The 20,990-nt window shown below is 40.2% G+C and overlaps 1 non-coding gene across 1 annotated transcript; it reads right to left on the bottom strand.

The window, feature by feature from the left end:
- Window positions 1–1,377: 1,377 nt before the first annotated feature.
- LOC119045070 (small nucleolar RNA SNORA31) lies at window positions 1,378–1,507 on the bottom strand. The gene has a single exon (XR_005081727.2). It is a non-coding gene; the product is annotated as a small nucleolar RNA SNORA31 (small nucleolar RNA).
- Window positions 1,508–20,990: the final 19,483 nt, after the last annotated feature.

The raw sequence follows: 20,990 nt of genomic DNA, 5'->3' as shown, positions 1-20,990 counted from the left end.
GACAGTGGCAGTTTTGTCAGACTGTTCCTTAACTAAGGATGAAACACAGCATAACCTCCAGCTGACAGAGAGTAGACATTAGATTGGGGGAGAAAGAAACCTCTTTGTCACCGAGATTGAAGGGCTATTTGTAACCACAGCATAATGAAGCTTATCCCATCAGATTGATAGGAACAGAGGTCAGCAGAACAGGAGACAAAGTCAATGTCATGGAAAAACAGGAGGATGGTTAAGGTCAAGTGGGAAAATAACACAGAATTTGACATCAGACCAATTTAAGTTGTATCCTCTCTACTAATTCCTAGCTATGTGATCTTGGGAATGTTCCTTAACACTTCTGAGCCTGTTTTCTCATCAGGTGTTTTCAGAAATAAATTAATATATGTAAAATGATTTCCCCAGTATCTATCACATTATGAGTATTCATTACATTTAATTTAATCCCCTATCTTACCTACACACACACACACAATCACCCAAGATCACACCTTATAGAAAAAATTGAACCCTCTTTTATTTATAACTAGCCATGGCTAAAACTCTTCTTCTGACCACAGGTTAGAGAATATTGCTGAAGCAAGGATTTTATTTTGCAGCTCTTAATGCCCTAGGGTCAAGGTTCTGAGATAGATATTTAGTTGTGTACACTGTACAGGTCAAGTCATTATGGGCCCAAGGAGCAGATGAATTTATACAGTATAGCTGACCACTAAATCAACACCATGCAAGAGGCAATCAGGACAGGCAATCACTCTCCTTAGGCCAGGCTAGAATGCAAATGAAAGGGAGAGAGCAGGTCAAGGAAGATTGAATGTTACTGAGAAAGTCAGTGAAAATAGCTGACTCCTGGCTGGTGCAGCTCTCAGATCAGCTTCCTAATGTGACTTTGATGTGGAGAGTAACCATTAAATCTGAAAGTACCTTGAATATGCATGGAGTACCACCTTGACACAGAAAATCATGGATATTAAAGCTTTTTACAGTGTAATGTTTTGGAGGAAAAAAAAGAAACTATCAGCAAGCAATTTTCAAAGTACACAAATGAGCTAAGTTGATTGATTATGAAGGAGAATAAATAATAATGCCCCAACTATTCCCTAGCAAGATGACTAGACCACAATTAGAACAAGTTTTTGTGAAGGTTCATAATTGTGTTACCTTAGGTTTGTAGAGTGACTCATGAGATGCCCTTTTTGCCTTTTTTTCTTCCCCACTATCTATTTCATAAGTGGTAATTTATAATATATCTACCTTAAGTATTGACAAGTCTGTTGTCACTAGAGACAGTCTTATATGCAGATATGCAGAAAGGTTGTTATTAATAGGGCTCTATAAAGCCTGCTCATTCAAAATATAAATTTATCTTTTTTTTTTTACAGATGTAGTCCCCTATTCAATCTGGGCTGCCACAAAGACAGACAGAAAGCACAGGAATTTTTTTCTTTCACATCCTAGTGCAAACCAAAAGAACAACATTAGATTGTTCAAGGTCTATCGGTGGATGCATAAATTTATCTTTTTGCTAACTAGTCTAATGTTAGTTTATAAAACTCTTTGGGTGAAATAATATCCTCTTCACTCTTCGCAGGAGTAAAACATTAAACAAAGTCAATACTTTGGTAGGAATTTAGGTTGCCTTTTGGAGAGTAGCTGCAGAACCCTCCGTTACTTTCAGTAACACAAACTTGAGAGGTAAAAGTTTCAAAGGCAGTCCGCTTCTCAGGGGCCCAGCTAAGACTCCAAGTACTCATTCTTTATCAATCTCAGTTTTATGTCACACAGAGATTTCCCAAGCTAACTAGTGAGTGAACTTTTTTAAAAGAGGGGTGAGGGGTAGTAACTTAGGTAGAAGTGGAGTAAGTGAAAAATATTTAACTTTCATTTAAATTTTGTATGTTACTTTTGTTCCTTTGCTTCCAAAGTACATGATTTTAGACTTGCTCTTCAAAATCATCTCAGTGTTTTGAATCTTGTGCCAGATTTATATTGCAACAATTCTTGGTATGTATAAAATATTTGAATAAATGTTTGCAACCTGCAAATAACAATGCAGAAGGTGAGAAGATGAATCTGGTTCTTTTTGTGGTTGGAGATGAGAAAGAAAATGAAATACCTCCTTTGTGGTTCTTACAGCCAGAGCTGTTTGCTGTGTATCCTCTTTCTCTTACCAAGAGAGTCCAGGGAAGGTCGTGATTCCTGGGCCTTGTAAAATGTTTCAGTAATGGCAACTGTAATTCACACCTTGATGTAACCTGGGTCACTGGAGAGTATGATGGATTGTGATTGCTGCACATTCAAAAGGTTTTTTCCAAGGTTACCTAGTGAATGTTAATGTTCAGTTCATTCACAGCACTGATGAGGTAGAAGATGAAGCCTTATTAGGTATTCTGTAGCTTTAACCAAAGTTGGAAGATAATCTGCATCCTCAGGGGAAGCCTCAAAATTTGCTGGAAGGCAAGGGTTATGTTTGGCTCAAACAGGGTAGGTGACCATGCATATATGTCTCCTGGAGGGCTAAGTAAGGGCAGTTCTCAAACATGTCATCATATGGGCATCATATAGGCTCAGGAGCTCTGCAGATGGGCGCAAGATGCACCATCTGCAAAAAAGCGAGGCAGATTTCTGAAAGACTAAAAAGCATACATCATCCCACAATATTCAGAATTAATTCAATTAATTACAATGTTTTTACACAAGTGGAACACAGCCTGGCTAGAAATAGGGATCTTTGCCTTGTATTAGGGGAAATGACCTAGTTTTCCACGTTGGCAGGGTTACTTTGGTGTGGGTTGGCTTTTCCTAATTATGCTCTTCTGTTGTGCATTTCTCTGCCAGGGTCCAATGGACGCCAAAAGGATGAAGGAAAGGGTGAGCCGTTTCTCAGCATGAACAGAGTTTATAACGCTCAGTTATTTTTGCCAAAAGCTGGTTAATTCTAGTTTGTCTAATATGTAGGAGATTTCAGAAAAAAAATTGAAAGCAATATCCTCTCCCCGAGTACTGGGACAAGATTCTAGTTTCATGGAACTGTAATTAGAGGTCAAGACAGATAAAAAGAGTTCATTCATTCAACGTTCAATATCTAATATGTGCTGGGTACAGAGGGAAGGTATCTGCCTTAGCTTAACACCCATTCCAGGATAGAGGATCAACAACAGATATTTTCATACTTACATAAAATATTTAGCATTTCAGATATAGTTGCAATGAAAAGTACTAAGCAAGTGCGAAGCACAAATTAAAATTTGGTGGTCTAAGGTCTCTCTGAGACATTTAAGCAAAAGGACCTAAAGGAAGTGGGAGAAAAGAACAAGCAATTAGGGAGAAAGCATTGCTGACGGATGAAGTTGCAGGCCAGCGCAAAGGCCCTGAGATGTTGCAATGTGTGTGTGCCCTTCCATTCAAGGGACTGCAGGGAGAGCTCTGCAGTAGAGTGGTTGGAGTGTGACGGGACAGGGGCCTGGCCCTGAGTGGGTCTGCCCAGGGCCAGCAGTAGTGCGTGGGCTCTTTTCTAGTCTTTCGAGTAGGAAAGATTTCACAGCACAGGTTCAGGTGACTATGACGATCCGTTTATGAAAGCTGGGGAGAGTGACACATGAAAGGGCTGAGTGTGGAGGAAGCAACAGGAGAGCCTAGGGTGGGCTCCTTATCTCACTGGGAAGTCAGAGAAAAGGGGGTGTTGGGGACGGGTTCAGGGCATCGGCCTGTGACCAGCTGCCAGCTGCCCGTTGCCTTGGACTTTAAGAGATGAGTGTTTGTAAAGAGAGAATTGTGGGGAGAAGAAGGGAAAGAGTGGCAATGGGCCTGCTCCCCGGAGGGAGAGCACATGCACTGGGTTCTTTGTCTTGAGGCTTTTATCTCTTTCTAGAAGTCTAAGGGGAACCTAAGGGGAGGCCCCAGTGAAGGGTTTCAATAGAATATTCATCAGTTTCCCAGGTGCACTCTTTTAGGGTCATGGCCTTTACTGATCAGTCTGTGGCAGGGCAGGGGGTCTTTAGTCATTGCATTTGGTCCTGGCATCGCCCACCTGCTTTTGCTGCTTTTCTGGGCCTGGAGCTGAAACACAGCTGAGACCCAGGTGTTACCTCCAGGGAGGAAAGGTCAGGGGACGTGAGGTTACCCGGGTGGTAAGGTCCTTCTTTTGCCAGTTTTGCCCCTTGCCAGGCACTTGGGATCTTTCCCCCAGTGACCACCTGCAACTGGCTGTAAATTGCATGGCCATTGTGTTCAAGTACTTTCCTATTCCACTTGCCAAAAAAATTTCCTAGCATCTCACTATCCTGTCCCAGGAGATGACTCTGGCATCTAGTTGGTGAGGAGATTCTGTAAGGATTCCTAGACCAATGAAAATCTCTGACAGAATAGAGTATCAGGATCTGACTTTCCTAACTGTCCAGTTGAGAATCTAGCAGAATGGGCAAAAGGCGGGGGGCGGGGGGAGGTGGCAAAGTGAGCTCTTAGAATGCTGTTGTCATAATCCAGGCCAGAGACAGATGGGCTGTAGAGACAGAGAGACTAGGTTGGCATTTGCTTTGGCAGTTAGAAATTATGGTCTATGGGGCAATAGTAATAAGAGGATAAGCAGTTTACATGAATGATCTCAATAATAGTATTACACTATACAGTATACAGCTGAGAAAGTTTTACATCTTAGTTTCTTTATCCAGGTATGGGGAAAATAGTACTATTTATTATACCTACTAGGGATATGGTGAAGACAAAGTGCAATAATCCTGACACAGAATACATGCTCAAAACAGAATGACAATGATTATTGTTATAGGATTTGATTAGGACGGGCAAAATGATGTCCATGTACTCTACCTACCTGCAAATGTGAGTTCATGAAGCTGGTATTCTTCATCATCCACTTAATTCAGTTCTAAATCAAGAAAAAGAGTCAACACAAATCTGAGAAGCAGACCTTCTATGTTCAATAAAAGACTCCTTTAGACAAACCTTTTTACAGCTTTAGCCTAAGGCAACTAGCACCTCCATTCATCGGCCCTGTTATTTGTCTCTTATTTTTCTCCTCAGAGCGGTTTCTTTCAAATCCTGGAATTCTACTTCTTCTCACTCTTCTGGGGTAAAGTTTATGATTCTCTCACACTGCTCACAATTCCCTTCTGCAATGAAGCCTTTTGTATATCATACTATCCTACCCAGGGTGTCATCCAAGTCCTCAGCTACTCCTTAGCTTGACACTGTCTGTCTTTCCTCGCCTTTTCATAGTGTCTGAATTATTCCTCTGGAATGGCTTCCACATTCTTGTAGACAACACTGAGTCTTCTACTGATTCTCCATACCATGGTGAACTCCCTGAACTTGGAAATGAAAATACATTTTAGACATCTTCTTTATCAGATACACTACAGGCTTATTACACAGGGAGGCGGCTCTTACACCAAGGTGCCAGGAATGAAACTCTGTACCCTTCCCTCCACCTAGAAATAGAGGATGGGCCTCTGGCCACTCGAGGTAGAGTAGTCAACTCAAAAACATTCCCCACCAAGTACCTTATTAACATAACTACAGTAATAGCAATAATGGTTTTATATCAAGTCACTTATGCCATAGGACATAAGCAACTTAGAATCTTTATTTAGATAAGGTTCTGATGATCTAAGAGCAAAATGATTTATGATTTTTTAAATTTTTGTTTCTGATTTTTCTCTGAAAGGACTGGATGATGTTGCCCTTGAGTAAAATTATTTTTCAGACACATTCATTCCTAATATTAGATGGAGGATGACCTCTAACCTTACACATTAAAGATTAAGCACAGAGACTGGTTGGCCACTAATACACTCACTCAGACTAACTGCTGACACAGCCACAGACTTTGCTCACTTCTTGTTTAGGTGCTGATGGAAATAAGGGAGTTGAGAAGGAAACATGTGGGTGGCTCTGGGTTGGCCTCTACTCTAGTCAATAGTATCAGCCCTATAAATGGCTGAAAGACAAAAACTACTAGGACCTTTAGATTCAGAATTTCCCTGGGGAAAACAGGGATTCCCATCCCCAAGTGACTTCACCTATCAGCCCAGAACAGTGTGGTCCCTATAGGATGCCTTAACCACATACAGTCATCAAACACTGCCAGCTGCTGCTGCTGCAGATTCCAGAGTGTGTTGTCCTCTTCCCTTAATTCCTAATATTGCCTTGGTTTAGTCAAGGCACGCCCACAGGATGGCAGCAGCACTGAGTTTCCAGCCCACTGTGGGCGCTAATGCTCCCCGGTGCCATGCCTCAGGGGCCACCTGCTCAACAATTTAGAGCAGCTTCTCCAGGCAGATGTAATGCCCTAAACTTCCTTTGGGGCATTCAAGCCTCACTTAACTCAAACATTCTCGTGTTTCCCTCCAAACAATCTCTGCTTTTGTCAGATAGACCAATCTGCTTTTCTCCTAACACTTCGTTGATCCCCACCTCCATCCTCATCTACTTCCACTGGGAGTATCTTCCTTTCACCACTCATTTAAATTCTGCCCAACACTCAACACACAATTAAGGCCCATCTTCCACATGAAACCTCTGGGAATGCTATAGTCTTCAGGGTTATTACAATTACAATTGCTGCTTTGCAGTTCAGTAATTAATTGTCTTCTCCCTGTCCGCTGTGTCTTAATCTTATCTATAGGGTTGAGAGATGCTTGAAAAAATGATCCAAGGACTTCACTACTGCTTTGCTCAATTGTAGGCACAGACTTGATGATCAACTTTGTGGTCATACAATTGGGCCAATGTGTTATATAACATGACATAGAGAACAGGATTTTGACTTCAGTATTAGAGAATACAAAGGTATTTTGTGCTTCTTCTTATAATCCTTATGCCAGTCCAAATTCTCCACACACACAAAAAAGAAGAATTAGGCTCCCCCATTTGTTTGCTAAAATTGTAGACTAATTCAAACTCTGTTCTATGCAAAGACAGATGACTTGACTTTCAGAACTGAATGGTAGTTCTGAGATGATATAATCTAAACCCTCAGGAGAAAACTGAAGCCCAGAGAAGTAAAATTTCTTGATTCATCACAGAGATGGTAGGATGAAGACCGGACCCTTAGCCTTTCGAATTCCTAGCTAGAACTCCTGAGAGAGTCTCACACATTGCATGTTCTGTCTTTGGAGTCTGGATGGTCGCAGTAGAAAACAGTTCGACAAGTACTGATACCTTCTGAGTACGCTCTATGTGCTCTGCACCCCAATCTCTGGGCTAGGGTTTGAGAGGCCAAAGAGAAGAGGACACAAAAACAACATGAACTGCACTTCACACTCAAAACTATTCTTTTCTAAAACAATGTTCTTAGCCTTTTAAAAAGTTTTTCTCATAAAACAGTGAGAATATCATTCATATTATAGACTTAAGAAAAGGCATAAACCAACAAAAAACTGTGCATAATTTCAGGTTTTTGCAATGCTCTTGAACCTCTCTAGGTTATAGGCCCTGTTCTGAAAGCCTGGAAAGCTTTCTCTCCACATCTTCAAAAGTAGAGCCTTGGTTTTATAAGTTTCAGAGTCCAAGTGATAACTCTCACCTTTTCTTTCTTCCTTTTGAGTGGCTGGAGGTGAGTTTGCAATCATAGCTTCGTCTCCTCCCTACATAAAAAGCACTTCCCTGAGAACCTCAACTCCAGATGTCACACTGGATGAATGGCTCAGTCAGGGCTCAGCAGGGCCCACATGCTCTGAGCTGATCATCTTTTCTCTGCTCTACTCTTGCCACTCAGAGAAGCTTCCCTGTTATTCTGCCTTTTTGGAAAATGCATACTCCCATTAGGGTCCCGAGAGCAAAATAAGTTCTTGCATCATTTTGCCAGGTCTGGGGAAGAGCAGAGAGGGTTGGACCTCAGACAATACTAGTGATAGGCCTATGGGTGTCCTAACTGTGGCTCTGGAACAAAAGATGCAATGAAAGGAGGACTTCTATCTGAAGTTATTATCATGGAACTTCCTCAGGCAGGAGAAAGTGAGAGACAGATGGCCATGAACAGGCAAATGCACCATAGGGACAAAGCTTGAGTGGGATGGTGTGAAGAGGCAAACACCACTGGCAGCAGCAGACAAAGGGAAAAAGCCCACGCGTTGGAACGTACATGTGGCAAGTCAGGGTAGGAGATAGAGGATGGGACTAAATGGCATGAGACTAGCTTTCACAAAGGGATAACTTTTTCTTAGCAGACAAGAGAAGATCCTGCCAAGTAAAGAAGTTAATTGCTGAAAATCATCTCAGATAATATTACAGAGACCTGTACATATGCTTTATAAATTACCTTGTCCTTTATCCGTTAGAATTACCTTAACCTTATCCTTTAGAAATTACAAAAAACGAGGCCCCTGTGGATGGTCTACAGGGAATGTGTCCAGGTCTTCTGCGTGCCTGAGGCAATCACATGCTGGCTGCGTAACATAACCAAGCCTCCATCATTGAGGATAATCTGGAAAATCAGCCTTCTTTCCTGGGCACTAACACCAAAGAGTAGAAACAGCACACTAGCGAGACCTCCTACCTCTTTTCAGCTACGTGCTGCACTATTTTGCCTAAGTGTGAGCACTCAGTAGCTCTCCCTCTCTTCTAACTGCCTGGCACCAGATGCCAGCAATCAGGAAATTAAAGGGCCACACAGTAAAGTGGTCCTCACTCTGCCACTGCTCCAGATCCCACTCCCATAGTACATGATGCAGTTGTCTAGGGATGAGTCAGGCTTCAGTGATTCAAAATGCCTTCCATTTGATTCAAGGGACTGAGAACATCTGGTTTAGAATCTCTAGAAACCATCAACTTTCTGGATTCCTTCCTCACTCTAATTTTTTTCTTTTTTAGACTTACTTGGCAGGTTATGTAGGAATTCATTCTTTTCTGTGGCTAAAAAGAGAGGAAAAAGTTTCTGATAAAAAAAGGAAAGAAAAAGTGAGATTCTGAGCTAGGGAAGGGGAATCAAAACCAGTGATTGAATATGACCAGAAATTTTTAAAAAAGGGGTAAGGAGCAAAAAGACATAATGAGGAGCTACATTTTAGGTTCAAGTCTATCAACCAAGGATATATTAGACCATAGTCTCAAAGGCAAAACACCAGAAAATGACAAAACAGTTATTTTTCCCCAAATAAAGGGACATATTATGGGGCGGTGATTATAGCCAGAAACCTATGAAAACCTTGAATGTTGAACTGGCAGAAGCCAACAGGAGGTGTGACATCTCCCTGAATGAGGTACAAGGAGAAAGAACAGTGGTTAAAATATGACAACAAAAACATGTACTGCCTTCCGACTCCACGTGTTCTTCAGAAGACAAATGACTCCTCAGTTTATGCAACTGGGAAACGTCGTTCCTTGCAAATGAACAGCAGCATCATACAGGAACCTAGTAAAACATAGTATGATGAATAAAAAGGACAGCATAATTCCTGGCAAAATATATAGCAATATGAAAATGTTTTGTAATAAATTGCTATAATGACTAGCAGTTTGAATTAGAATAGCATATACTTTGTTATAGATTACTTACATTTTCTTTTTTATCTCTCACATATCAACAGCAAATACCGGTTTGAGACTTTTATGGCACCTTCTGGCTAAAGATTGCACCTTCATCACTGGAGAAATTTTTAACAGATTTATTTATTAAGCCTATATCTGCAGTTGACTCTATGCAATGTACAGGCTTAAATAAATAAATAAAACCTCGTTAAAGCAGTCCTGCCTTCAGACACCTTACACATTATGGTAAATATTCCTGCTGACACATAGAGAATGCTTTTAAGTTGTCTTTCACATCTGGGGAAGAAAAATATGCCTTTTCCTGCAGCAGGGAAATACCTCAATAATTATACAACTGAAATGGAGGGCCATGCTCGTCAACTTGCCATTTCTCAAGTACAGAGCAGTGGAATGCAGAGGGGAGGCAAACAAGTCTAAAAACTGGGCTTTGCCCTAAATGAGCACACAATCTTGTTGGAAGGAGAAGGGGTAAGCACATACAAAAAGAGGAGTTATTTCTATGTAGCAGTTTTAAGTGGTTGTTGAGTGATCCAGACAGTAAATGCTGCAGTGGTTTGGAGGACAGTGCATTCGCCAAACCAGGGCTGTTTTGCAAAGTAAACTGTGCACGCCAAAACTAAGAAAAGCAAACATTATAATGAAAAGTTTTATGGTGTCCAATTATACCTACTATTATATTAACTTCTTATAATAACCCTTTGAAGTAAGTGTAATAATCTCCAGTTTATGGATGAGACTCGGAGAAGTTAGGCAGCTTCCCTAAAGCCACACACACATCAAGTCTCAAAGCCAGGACTCAGGATTGGTACCAGTGGAAGTCCATCCCTGAAGTCCACAGTGAATGTGTTTTAAAGCAGCTGGCCACAAAAGGACACTGTTTATGCACATCTTCTGGATGAAATGAAAGGTAAAACCCTTTTCATCTTATTCAACCTGTTTTGCTAATTCAACCTGTTCTTCACCCTGTTTTGCTAATCCAGGTGGGAATAACTAATGCTCATAATAGGATTAGCCACTTTCTCCATTTGCCAAGTTCATGATGTAGCAGCAGCAACAGAAATAGTGGGAAGACTGCTTGTTCAAATCAAATCTCAATGTGAAAGCCCGATGCATAACATGCCACACTTTTTCCTGTCTCTGGTTCTCTTGTTGTCTGAGATTAAAATTTCTGAAAGAAGTACCAACGTTCATCAGTTTGGTATTTTGGCTACTACAAAATAATCATATGCACACACACACAGTAAAGGGGTGATTACAAACTCTAACACAGACTGACAGTTCAGGAAGAAATTAAATGTCTTCATATCTTTTTCCAGGGGGAAATTTTTTAAAGTTTATTTATTGATTTGAGAGAGAGAGGGAAAGAGCAAGAGAGAGGGAAATATTGATTTGCGGTGTCAGTTATTTGTGCATTCATTGGCTGATTCCTGTATATGCTGTGACTAGGGATTGAACCCACAACTCTGGTGTATTAAGACGATGCTCTAACCAACTGAGCTTGGCCAGGGCTCCAAGAGGAAGGGATTTTTTAGTCTCCTGGGAGTTAGTACTGTTAGACTATATATATATATATATATATATATATATATATATATAGAGAGAGAGAGAGAGAGAGAGAGAGAGAGAGAGAGAGAGAGTATATAGTATATAAATATATATATTAATCATGCTTCTTTGTTCTTACATTTAGTCAATGTTCTCAGAACTTGCACTGGCTTTTTAAAGTTTTAGTTTCAGGAGATGATGTATATTTTTGTCTCTTTCTGTGTCTTTGTTGTTGTTTTAGTAGAAATTTGGGAGGTGATCCATCACTGGCAACCAGCCTGACACCATTTTAAACTGAAATCCAGTGGGCATTTAGTTTGATTGCACTACAAATGCTTTAAGTTCATGAGATTTCCCTCCTGTCAAGCAGTTCTCTTCTTCCCATTGGACATATTTAGGTATAAAAGGGTGACTTGCTTAGAAACAGAAAATGATTCATTCCATTCCAGTTTTTAATATAACAGTGGTGAAGTCAGACTCATGTCCTGCATGCCAACCTGCAATCCAGTAAAAATTTAAATGCTTGAATTATTAACAAAGAGCAAGGAATGAAGAGCAGAATGGAGACATTTATAACGAGGTGACAACTCCCAGAATAATAGAGTTACTCATTTTTGGACCATCCTGTATGCATATTCCCTGCAGTTTTCATAGCTTGTACATTGTTTGTCACTGGGACTCATTTTGAAACCACTTTACTATTTTATTCTCATTTACATCAATAGTCAGGGCAGCTGTGGATAGCAACATAGAATAAAAAAATAAGTAAAGCTCAAGCTTTAGAGTCAGACAAACCTGGATTTGAATTTGGATGCTGACTTTGATTTGCAGCAGGAGAGCTAATGAAGTGTCATTGCCCACAGAAACAGAATTGCCTAGGTTGACCAGATCTCACTTTCCTAGCATCTAGCCCACTTTTTTCTTATGCTAGTAGTCCCTTTCCATAAGCATCCTTGTCTTTGTTTTTGATTACAGAAGTAATACAGCTTAATTTTATATACATTTAAATACATATAGACAAAAGGGAGATATTAGCACCAAGAATGGCTACAGTCAACCTGGAAATGTTTCTATATGTGTTTAAATGTACACGAATATGTTCTATATTGTACAAAATGGATCCCATTGCAGTTCCTTGTGTTGGCTTGTTTTTTCTTTGTATTTTAACAATATATTATGAATACAATTCCACGAGAATAAATAAATGATTATATGCATCATGAAAACATATTATTTCATTTTATACATATATAGTTTTTTATTTGTTATTTGAGGTAAAACATATCTGGAAATCTCTAGAAAGGAAGTCTACAGGTTCTGGACCCAATTTCAAAGTGCATATGTGTGTCGGAGAGGGAGGGTCCCCACACCAATAATTCTGACACCTATAATTCACCTCACTTTTGACACTATCCAGAAATAGCACCAGTTCCCACATGTGAAGAATTCAGTCTCACTTTCCCCCGCATACACTTCAGAATTCAGTTACAGGTTCAGGTGGTCACCTGTGATTCTAACACGAGCTACAGGTCAGAGAGGCCTCCTTCCTAGATATTATTAATTTGCTAGAGTGGCTCACAGTGTTACTGAATAAACCTGTGGGAGAGGGGCACATACCGTTACCAAAACAAGCCCCCTTTCCTGGGGTCTTTCTGTACTATCTTTCTTTGTGGCCCTTAGGAATTGTGGCTCTCAATGCCAGTTTGGTGAAAGGGAAAAGAACTATTCAAAAGTTATATAGATTTAGAGTAATGCTGAAATGCTATTAAAATCTTAAAATCCCTTAAAACACCCACAAACACGTACAATCTCCCTTTCTTCCTTTGCCCAGTCAGGCTAGTCAGGGGTACCATATCTCAGGAAAAAACTAGAAGTCCATAGCTTGGCGAGGCTCCCTGTCCCTCCCGGTAATCTGAGCATAACTGGCAGGCCTCCTGTGGTTCCCAGCACCACCAGCTATGTTGCCAAGATCTCCAGTTCTTAATCCAAAACCACATTGCACCTTCTTCTGGCCCACCAGCAAGAATCCTTTTACCCCTTTTCTTCCTGCATGGCTCTCATATCGTCCTCTGAAATAGTCTTGCATTGTCTCTCTGCATTCTTTCTAACTGCTGAGAGTGAGTTCTGCATGGTTGCTACATCTTGCTTTCCTGCTTCCTAAGCCCCATGGTCAAAGAAAACCCCTCTCTGCCCCCAAAACCCCGTGGGTAGAACCCACATGGCTGCAGTGCCTGGGTTTAAATACTGGCATGAATCTTCTTCGGTAATCCCATTTCTGACTCCTCCCACAATCAGCTACACCTGCCAGCACTCCTGTATTTTTCTTGCCTTTCTGAACTGCCGTAGTAAGTCCAGGCAGGTATGGCCCTGTGGTATGGAGCGAACCATTTCCAAGCTCTCAAGCAGGTGCTGTTAAGGGGAACTGCCTCCCAGTTCCATCACGGATCAAAGTCACGCCCATCTCCTTAGCTAGCCTGCTATTGATAAGCAAAATAATCATTTTTGCATATCAGATATAAAGCTGGTCAGCTGTTAATGTGTGCAAAATAACTCTCAATGATCCTGCTCCATTTGTCCCATCCCCTAGTCCAGATTTGTGGGGGTGGGGATATCCTATATTTTTATGTTTCCTGAACACCCTGATTCAAATCCTGGATCTCATTTCAAACCCTTTGTTTGGGGGACCCTGTCTGCACCCCATTACAACAAAGCTTAGAGAAACCTTTTACTGCTATATCATCAGTTTATTATTAAAGGGTTGCTTTAAAAAAAGACAGTAGACCTAAAATGGAGTTTCTTATGTTAAGCCCCATGACACAAAACTGAGACCTAACTTAATTACAGCTTTGGCTCTCTCAGAAATGAAATCTTAAACCTGTCAATCAGGAATCTCCTGATAGGTTAGTGAGGTAGTCTGCCTGAAAGAACCCTGCCATCCTCTATAAGGGGGAAAAAAAACTTGCAGTAACCAATCTGGTTTGTTGTTTTTTTTTGCCTAGTATAGCATCCTTATTCTCACTCCCCTTTGCCAATAAAAGTCTTTCATTTGTAACAGCTCCTCAAAGCTCCTTTCTATCTGCTAAACTGGATACTGCCTGATTCAAATCAATTTTGCTGCAATAAACTTAAAGATTCTAATATGCCTCTGTTTATCTTTTAGCAAGCTATAACTCAAGAAGACCCAGATGGGAGAGATACATAAGGCAAAGGATGTAGAAAGGGGTGAGGAATTCCACGCTCTCTCTGAGTGTGCCATCTCTCAGAACTGCCATGAGTTGGTTAGCCTGGAAGTCCTCCACGTTGATCATCTTGTTGGGTTTTATGGAGGCTTCCTTCTACAGGCATGATTGATTAAATTACTAACCAGCAGCTATTGATTGAACCTCTTGTGCCTCTTCACTCCCTTGGAGGTGGGGGTGGGGTGGAATGAAAATTCCAACCTTTTAATCTCAAGGTTGGCTTCACTGGCCATCAACCTCTATACTTAGGTGCTTCCCAAAAGTCACTTCATTATTATAATGAAATAGCATTATCACTCTCATTATTTAGGTAATTCCAAGGGTTTGCAGAACTGTGTGCCAGAAAAAAGGATGAAAGTTAAATATGTATTTCTTATTATCAATAACAATATCACAAAGCCTTTACTTGTGCACTTATCCCTGAGTCTTCCTTAGGTGGTCATTCTCCAGACCTCCATGCAACCTAAAAGGCCTCTATCACGGCACTTACCATATTGTGTAATTCCTTATTCTTTGTGTCTGTACACGTCTGTCAATTTAGATTAAAAATAAGTTTAATACCTAACCAGTTCCTGACACGCAGTTGGTAAAGAGAAAGCAGCATTTGGCACTACAAAACATGCCACTTTAGGTATTGATTATTTTATAATTTTTTAAAGATTTTATTTATTTATGTTTTAGAGAGGGAAAAGGAGAGAGGAAGAGAAACATCAGTGTGTGGTTGTCTCCTGCACCCTCTACTGGGGACCTGGCCCATGACCCAGGCATGTGCCCTGGATTGGGAATCCAACTGGAGACCCTTTGCTTCGCAGGCCGGCACGCAATCCATTGAGCCTCACTAGCCAGGCAGGATATTGATTATTTTAGGTTGGTTAATTTTAAGAAACATCAGATATGGGAGAAGCTCTGAAAATTAAGTACAATTTACCATTTGTGAAAGCATATTTGCATTTGTAAGGAAAATCTCCATTTTTAAATGAATTTCCTTCATTGTATAAGAATTGCCTTCACAATCAACAGAGAAGGCATGGGCTTAAATCTACATAACAATCTTAGCTTTGCTGGCTGTACTTTTTCTGGTAATCTCTCCCATAACTGACGATTCACCTCCAACCTCAATTTTCGTCTTTAGCTGAAGCACTATTTAAGGTAATGGCTTCCACTATTTTGGCAAGGTACTCGGTTTTCCTGAATTACTCCCACATATGCAGAAGACATACATGTTATTAAATGTTAATTTGCTTTTCTCCTGCTAATCTGTATCATGTCAATTTGATTATACCAGCCAGAAAAACCTTGAAGGGTAGAGTAAACGTTTTTCTCCCGAACATGCGTTTTCTAATATGTCTGTTGAAATAAGATGAATAATACCTCTCTGGTTAAGATCCTTCCACAAATATCTTTTCACACATTTCAGATAATTTGCTGGAGTGAACATTTTGAACTGAAATGGTTGAGTCACACAGATACCAATACTAAAGTTTTTGATTTACAGAAACTGTTTCTGTCACTATTTCTGGGCAGGATAAACCATGCTCAGATTTCTGCCCTTTTTTACCCTTATTCTTTTTATCTTTCTGGAAATAAGGAAAGAAAAGAGAATTTTTTTAAATAAAGACAAATTTAGAAAAATAAGTTTTTACTTTTCTTCAATCCATTCTCAACTTAATATACAAAGTAAACATAAATTCTAAAATTTATATACACTAATCCTCAAAATATCAAATTTTGAAGATCTCCAGCCCCCCTAGAATCTCTTATTTATACAATTGAGACAGTTGTGTTAATGTTGTTTATAAAAATTGCTGCTGCAATTTGACTGCATCACTTTGTTCTCTCCATAGGGAAATTGCTAAACGACTTCTCATAATCTCAAAACTGGACAGAAATTTTGTTGCAAAATAATACAGAGAGAACATATTATAAAGTACCTCCCAGGCACTTATGCCTGAACGTCTTGTTCAGAGAAATGGTTATTGCAGGGAATAAAATTGCAATAGGGCTGAGAAATTTCTGTTACTTTCTTTTTTCATGACTGAGAATGAGTGAGTTGTCCCAGGTTGCTCAGGGACAAGAGGTTTATAACTCCCAGGCAGTACTGTACCAGGGTGCAGAGTGAGGGACCCCTGGAAATAGAGCATATTCCCCACAAACCTTGACTGGGGAAATGGATGATATGACAGTTAAGATATTTTGCATAACAATGGCAAATTAATAGCCTTGCCTTTCTTGAAGAAAAAGGTCTGCTGCCCAGGACAAAAGGTGTAAGTGACTTTGACAGCATTCAGGAACTTGTGGCTTAGCCAGGGAACATATACATCACCTGCATGAGAGACAGGGGGCAGATGTCCACCCTGGAAGTTGTTTGGAACATTTGCCGTTACTAAAGGTGGCAGCTGAAAGGATGTAAAAGATGCAAGGGAACTGGAAAAAAATGGCAAATCATAGGAGGGGCCAGATGTGAGGTAATGTAGGACATTCTGGGCTGAGCAGTTAAAATAAGGGCAGGCTGAGAGAGGAGGAAGCCATGTGGTCTGAAAAGGTGTAGACAGGAGTCTGCCATGAGGCCTGGTGTGTAAGGGGAAAACCACGTGGTTTGGAGTAAGAGCATGTTATGAGGTCTGGAGTAAGAAAGAGAAGGCCCACTGGAAATTTGCCTTAGAAGATGGTGGCAGAGCTGATGGAGCTCTGCAGGGACCTGCCTAAGCAAGCATGGATTCATGATTGATGCTTGGAGCTGAACTGCGGCCAGGAATGTTGAGCTGCAGACTTCTGCTTCTCTGAAGGATGCACAAAGAAGCCACTCTCTTGGGACATGTGCCTCCCTGGGCCCCACCATGACACAGTGTAACATGGCACATCTTTTCCTGAAACATTACGTGGAGGCTGAGAACTATGCACCCCAGATCCTGAAGGAAAAAGCTGCTGTGAGAGGATGGTGGCTCTGAAACCCACAAGTGCATGTGCCAGAGACGATGGAGACCTGTTTGAAGAACTGCTTAAGAACAGACCAGGGTATGGGGGATTTCTGGGCATGGTTTTGGCTTATATCCCTTGTTTTGATAAACAAGGGAAGTGCTGGGTTTTGTGGGAGAACAGGGATCTGAGCAGAGGTGCTCTCAGGCCCCTCCCCCAAGGTTAGAACCCTGTTAATAAAAATCTGTTTCCTTCAACACTAATTTTTGGGTCATGTGTCAAGGCACCACATGGCTGAGTCCTGCTTTGCTCAGTTAGTGTCATTATTTTGCCTTTTGTGTCTATGACTCTTTCACTTGATAAAAATGAAAAATTTCATATATTTGGAACATTTTGCCTGTCATACTAACTCACATATAAAGAAATACAATCATTTGTAGCAGTTCTTTTCAGTCCAGAAGCACACAGCACAGAACATATGATGAACCAGTAATTAGCTTGTGAATTCAGTCTTTCTAAATAGTGTATATGTATATTTCAGGCCTTGATTACCCTCCCATCAGGGTGTTTACTTTTATTTTTTTTTTAATTAAGCAAGCAACTATAAAAAAGCAGAATTTTAAGGGCTTATAACACCTGGATAATGGCAATTAGATAGTGAGTGCTCCAGAGATAGGGGGCAGGTTTATTGGTGGTAAATGTGAGACCTCAGTCTTTGAGTTCAGCTGAGAAAGAATTTAGAGCCAAGAACTGTAGTGAAAAAGAAAATTTACTTAGAAAGTCAAAAAAGAAGAAGAAGAAGTGAGCCATCTGGGCAGCGTGACTCAGGAAACAAGTTATAGAGGCAAAAGAAGGGCCCTGGGGCTTGGGAGAAAGAAAGCAAAGGTCTAATAGATACACCTGAGAAAGAAGGCACAAGCATACTCTAGACTAGAGAGAAAGAGAATGCATGCTGGATCCCCTGCCTTAAGAGTTTTTGTTTTCTAAAGGCAGGAATTCTAGGGGAGGTTCCAGGGGAGCATCCTGACAGAATATTCATCAGCTTACCAGGTGTGTCCTTTCATGGTCATGGTCTCCACTGGTTAATCAGTGCTAAGGTAGGAGGTCCTTAGTCATTGCACCTGCACCTGATGTCAGCCATCATGTTGCTTCTTTGCTACTTTTCTGGGCCTGGAGTGAAATACAACGGATGCCTAGATGTTATCTCTAGTTTGACCAAAATTCTGTCCCTGGGCCAACAAATTGAGGCTTTGTTCCCAAGATCATCTGATATTGACTAGGACCTCATTGTCCTGAGGACTTAATAATTAAGGGAGTGGTCCTGCAAAGGCTTCTATGGGAGTTCTATGAGGCTATTCTCTGACCCCCTTGTTCCTCCTCTAAGGGGGTCTAAACCATATGACCAACTATATGCTTGGAGAGGAAAGGTCACCCTAGGGGTGAGCTTTTAGCCTGTAATAATTGTTTTTTCTAGTTTTTCTTATTGGCATCCAGGACTTTTTGCCCTGGTGACACTCCATATTTGGCCTAATGTATCTGCTCTGCTCATCTCTGTCTATCTGCTTATTCTATCAGGTTCTCAATAGGAAGAAGTACCTGGTATATAAAAGAGGCAAATTAGAAGGTGGTTTTTAACATAATGAATGAATTCACTATTTTGTGAACATTGCATTGATGATTTAGTAGAAGAAACTCTGAACTAGAACTCAGTATACCTGAAGTATAAAATAAGAAAGTTCCCAGGCCCCTTTGAATTTAAATTATATATTTTGGGGGGAGGAACAAACTTTACTTTCAAGGTACATCTGGCTGTTCTATTAATAAAATATACTTCTGAAAGATCAGGAAAAGAAAATAACCAAATGTAATACATACATATGTATGGGAACCCCACATACAGAAGAGGTTCAGAGACAGAAAAGGAATATAGGTATATAAGATATCCTAAGCTAGAGATGAAGTTACCTTGGGGGCTTCACTGGGTCATTGCAGGATGATAAGAAGATTGAATGCTTCATAAATAGAAATTTGTTCTGCCCTATAGATAGATCAAAAGAGGCTATCTCTGATAATCTCCCATATGGGCAAGGGCCCTAATTCAAGTTCTCCTAGGTAGTTAAAGGGAGGGGCAGAAGTTTCTCTTAAGCCTGAAGCTAAAATTACCTTTAGCTCAAAACAGTCTGTGTACACAGAGGCACATCTTGGGGTGACTCATTGTGGACCCCCACATATTATATTTCACATGTAATTTGAATTTAATAGGGCCTTAGAGATTACAACTCCCTTATTTTAGTAATCTGAGAAGTTCCTAGAATTTGGGAATTCTCGAATTTGAGAAAAACCAGTAAGCTTTCAAGATGGTTGATATTATAACATAATTTTATTTGGTTTCCACAGAATTTTTTTCAAGAACAGATTGAGAATATTAATTAAAGGAACAACTGAGAGTTTATTTTTTTAGCACGATGTTGAATAACTTTCCCAAGAAACCAGGGTGAATACATGGAACTATTTAAGAGTTCTTAAATAACAGAGAAAGTTGGAGGTTAAAAGAGCCTTGGCAATCACCCACTCCACCTTCCTCAATTTATAATTAAAGAAACTGAGACCCTTGCACCCAACACCTCATATCAGTTAGTTAATAAAAATCAAGCCTACAGACCAAATCTTAAAGATGTCTAGCCAATGTCCTTTCAACATACCTTAATGGGCCCCTTCCTTAGTCAGTGAAAACAACTTTTACCTCTGATATGATTGACATCATAATTTTTCACTTTCACTAATGTATTTGCATCTTCATAGGTTTGATTCAATTGATTAAAATCTGTCAAGTAAACTTTAAGTAAACTTGGGCAGCATCTAACTGTTTAATGTCATGGCTTCGTTGCAGTGCCTGCTTGTTTCATCAAGACTGCTGCTGCTCATGCAGTGAAGATGTTTAAGTCAAGCAGTGAAGGCTACATTGGAGACATTTATAAAAGAACTTCCTATCTCGGTTGAGAAATAGCCTAAGATTTCTTTTTGATGAGAGATTCCTTTTTGTTTTGAGACTCCAGGAGTATGCAACTCCTCTGTCCATATACAGGTGACTATCCAGGGTCCACAGCTCTCTGGGGCATAATAGGCTACTCAACAAGCATCTTTCGGTTTGAGCTAAAGTTTCTGTTTTTGGAGGTGATGAATTGGAGTTGCCCGGTTGCAGAGGTAATTGCTTCTTTCTCTTCTGGTAGCTTCCATTGTGATTATACTCCTAGCAATGCATGCATATTTGACTTTGTGTAAAAGACTATTACAGAAAAGGAAGATCTGACGTATATCATTTCTGAAATCAGACTGGGCCATTAAGTGGAAGTCACTGAAGAGAAAGAACCTGAGGCCATAATTAGGAAGAATTTTACAACATTTAAAGCTGTCCAAAATGAAATGAACTACCTTGAAGTTTAATAAACTTCTTTTCACTGAAAATAATCAAGCAGAGCCTGAAGGACCACCTGCCTGAGATATTATAGAGATGAAAAGAAAAATAACACATTAATTGAGAGACTGCACTCAACTTTCTAACTTTAATATGCTAGCATTTTATGAGTTTTTCTATTTAAGAAAAGTTAGATACCAAACTATCAACATGTGCATTTTAATCTCCTCTGGTGAATTTAGATCTAGGAGTAAAAATAGTAGAATACAGAGTTTCTTCCAGAATACTGTTCATCAATGTCTTAGGTGAAAAGAATAATTCACCTAAAATTCTTAGAGAATAACATACCTGACATATGAACACATGCCAAA

The sequence above is a fragment of the Artibeus jamaicensis genome, unplaced genomic scaffold (genome assembly GCF_021234435.1).
Source record: "Artibeus jamaicensis isolate MK-2021 breed Jamaican fruit bat unplaced genomic scaffold, CSHL_Jam_final contig_384, whole genome shotgun sequence".
Classification (NCBI taxonomy): Eukaryota; Metazoa; Chordata; class Mammalia; order Chiroptera; family Phyllostomidae; genus Artibeus; species Artibeus jamaicensis.
The sequence above is the reverse complement of the archived record's forward strand: the minus strand, read 5'-3'. Positions and strand labels throughout refer to the sequence as shown.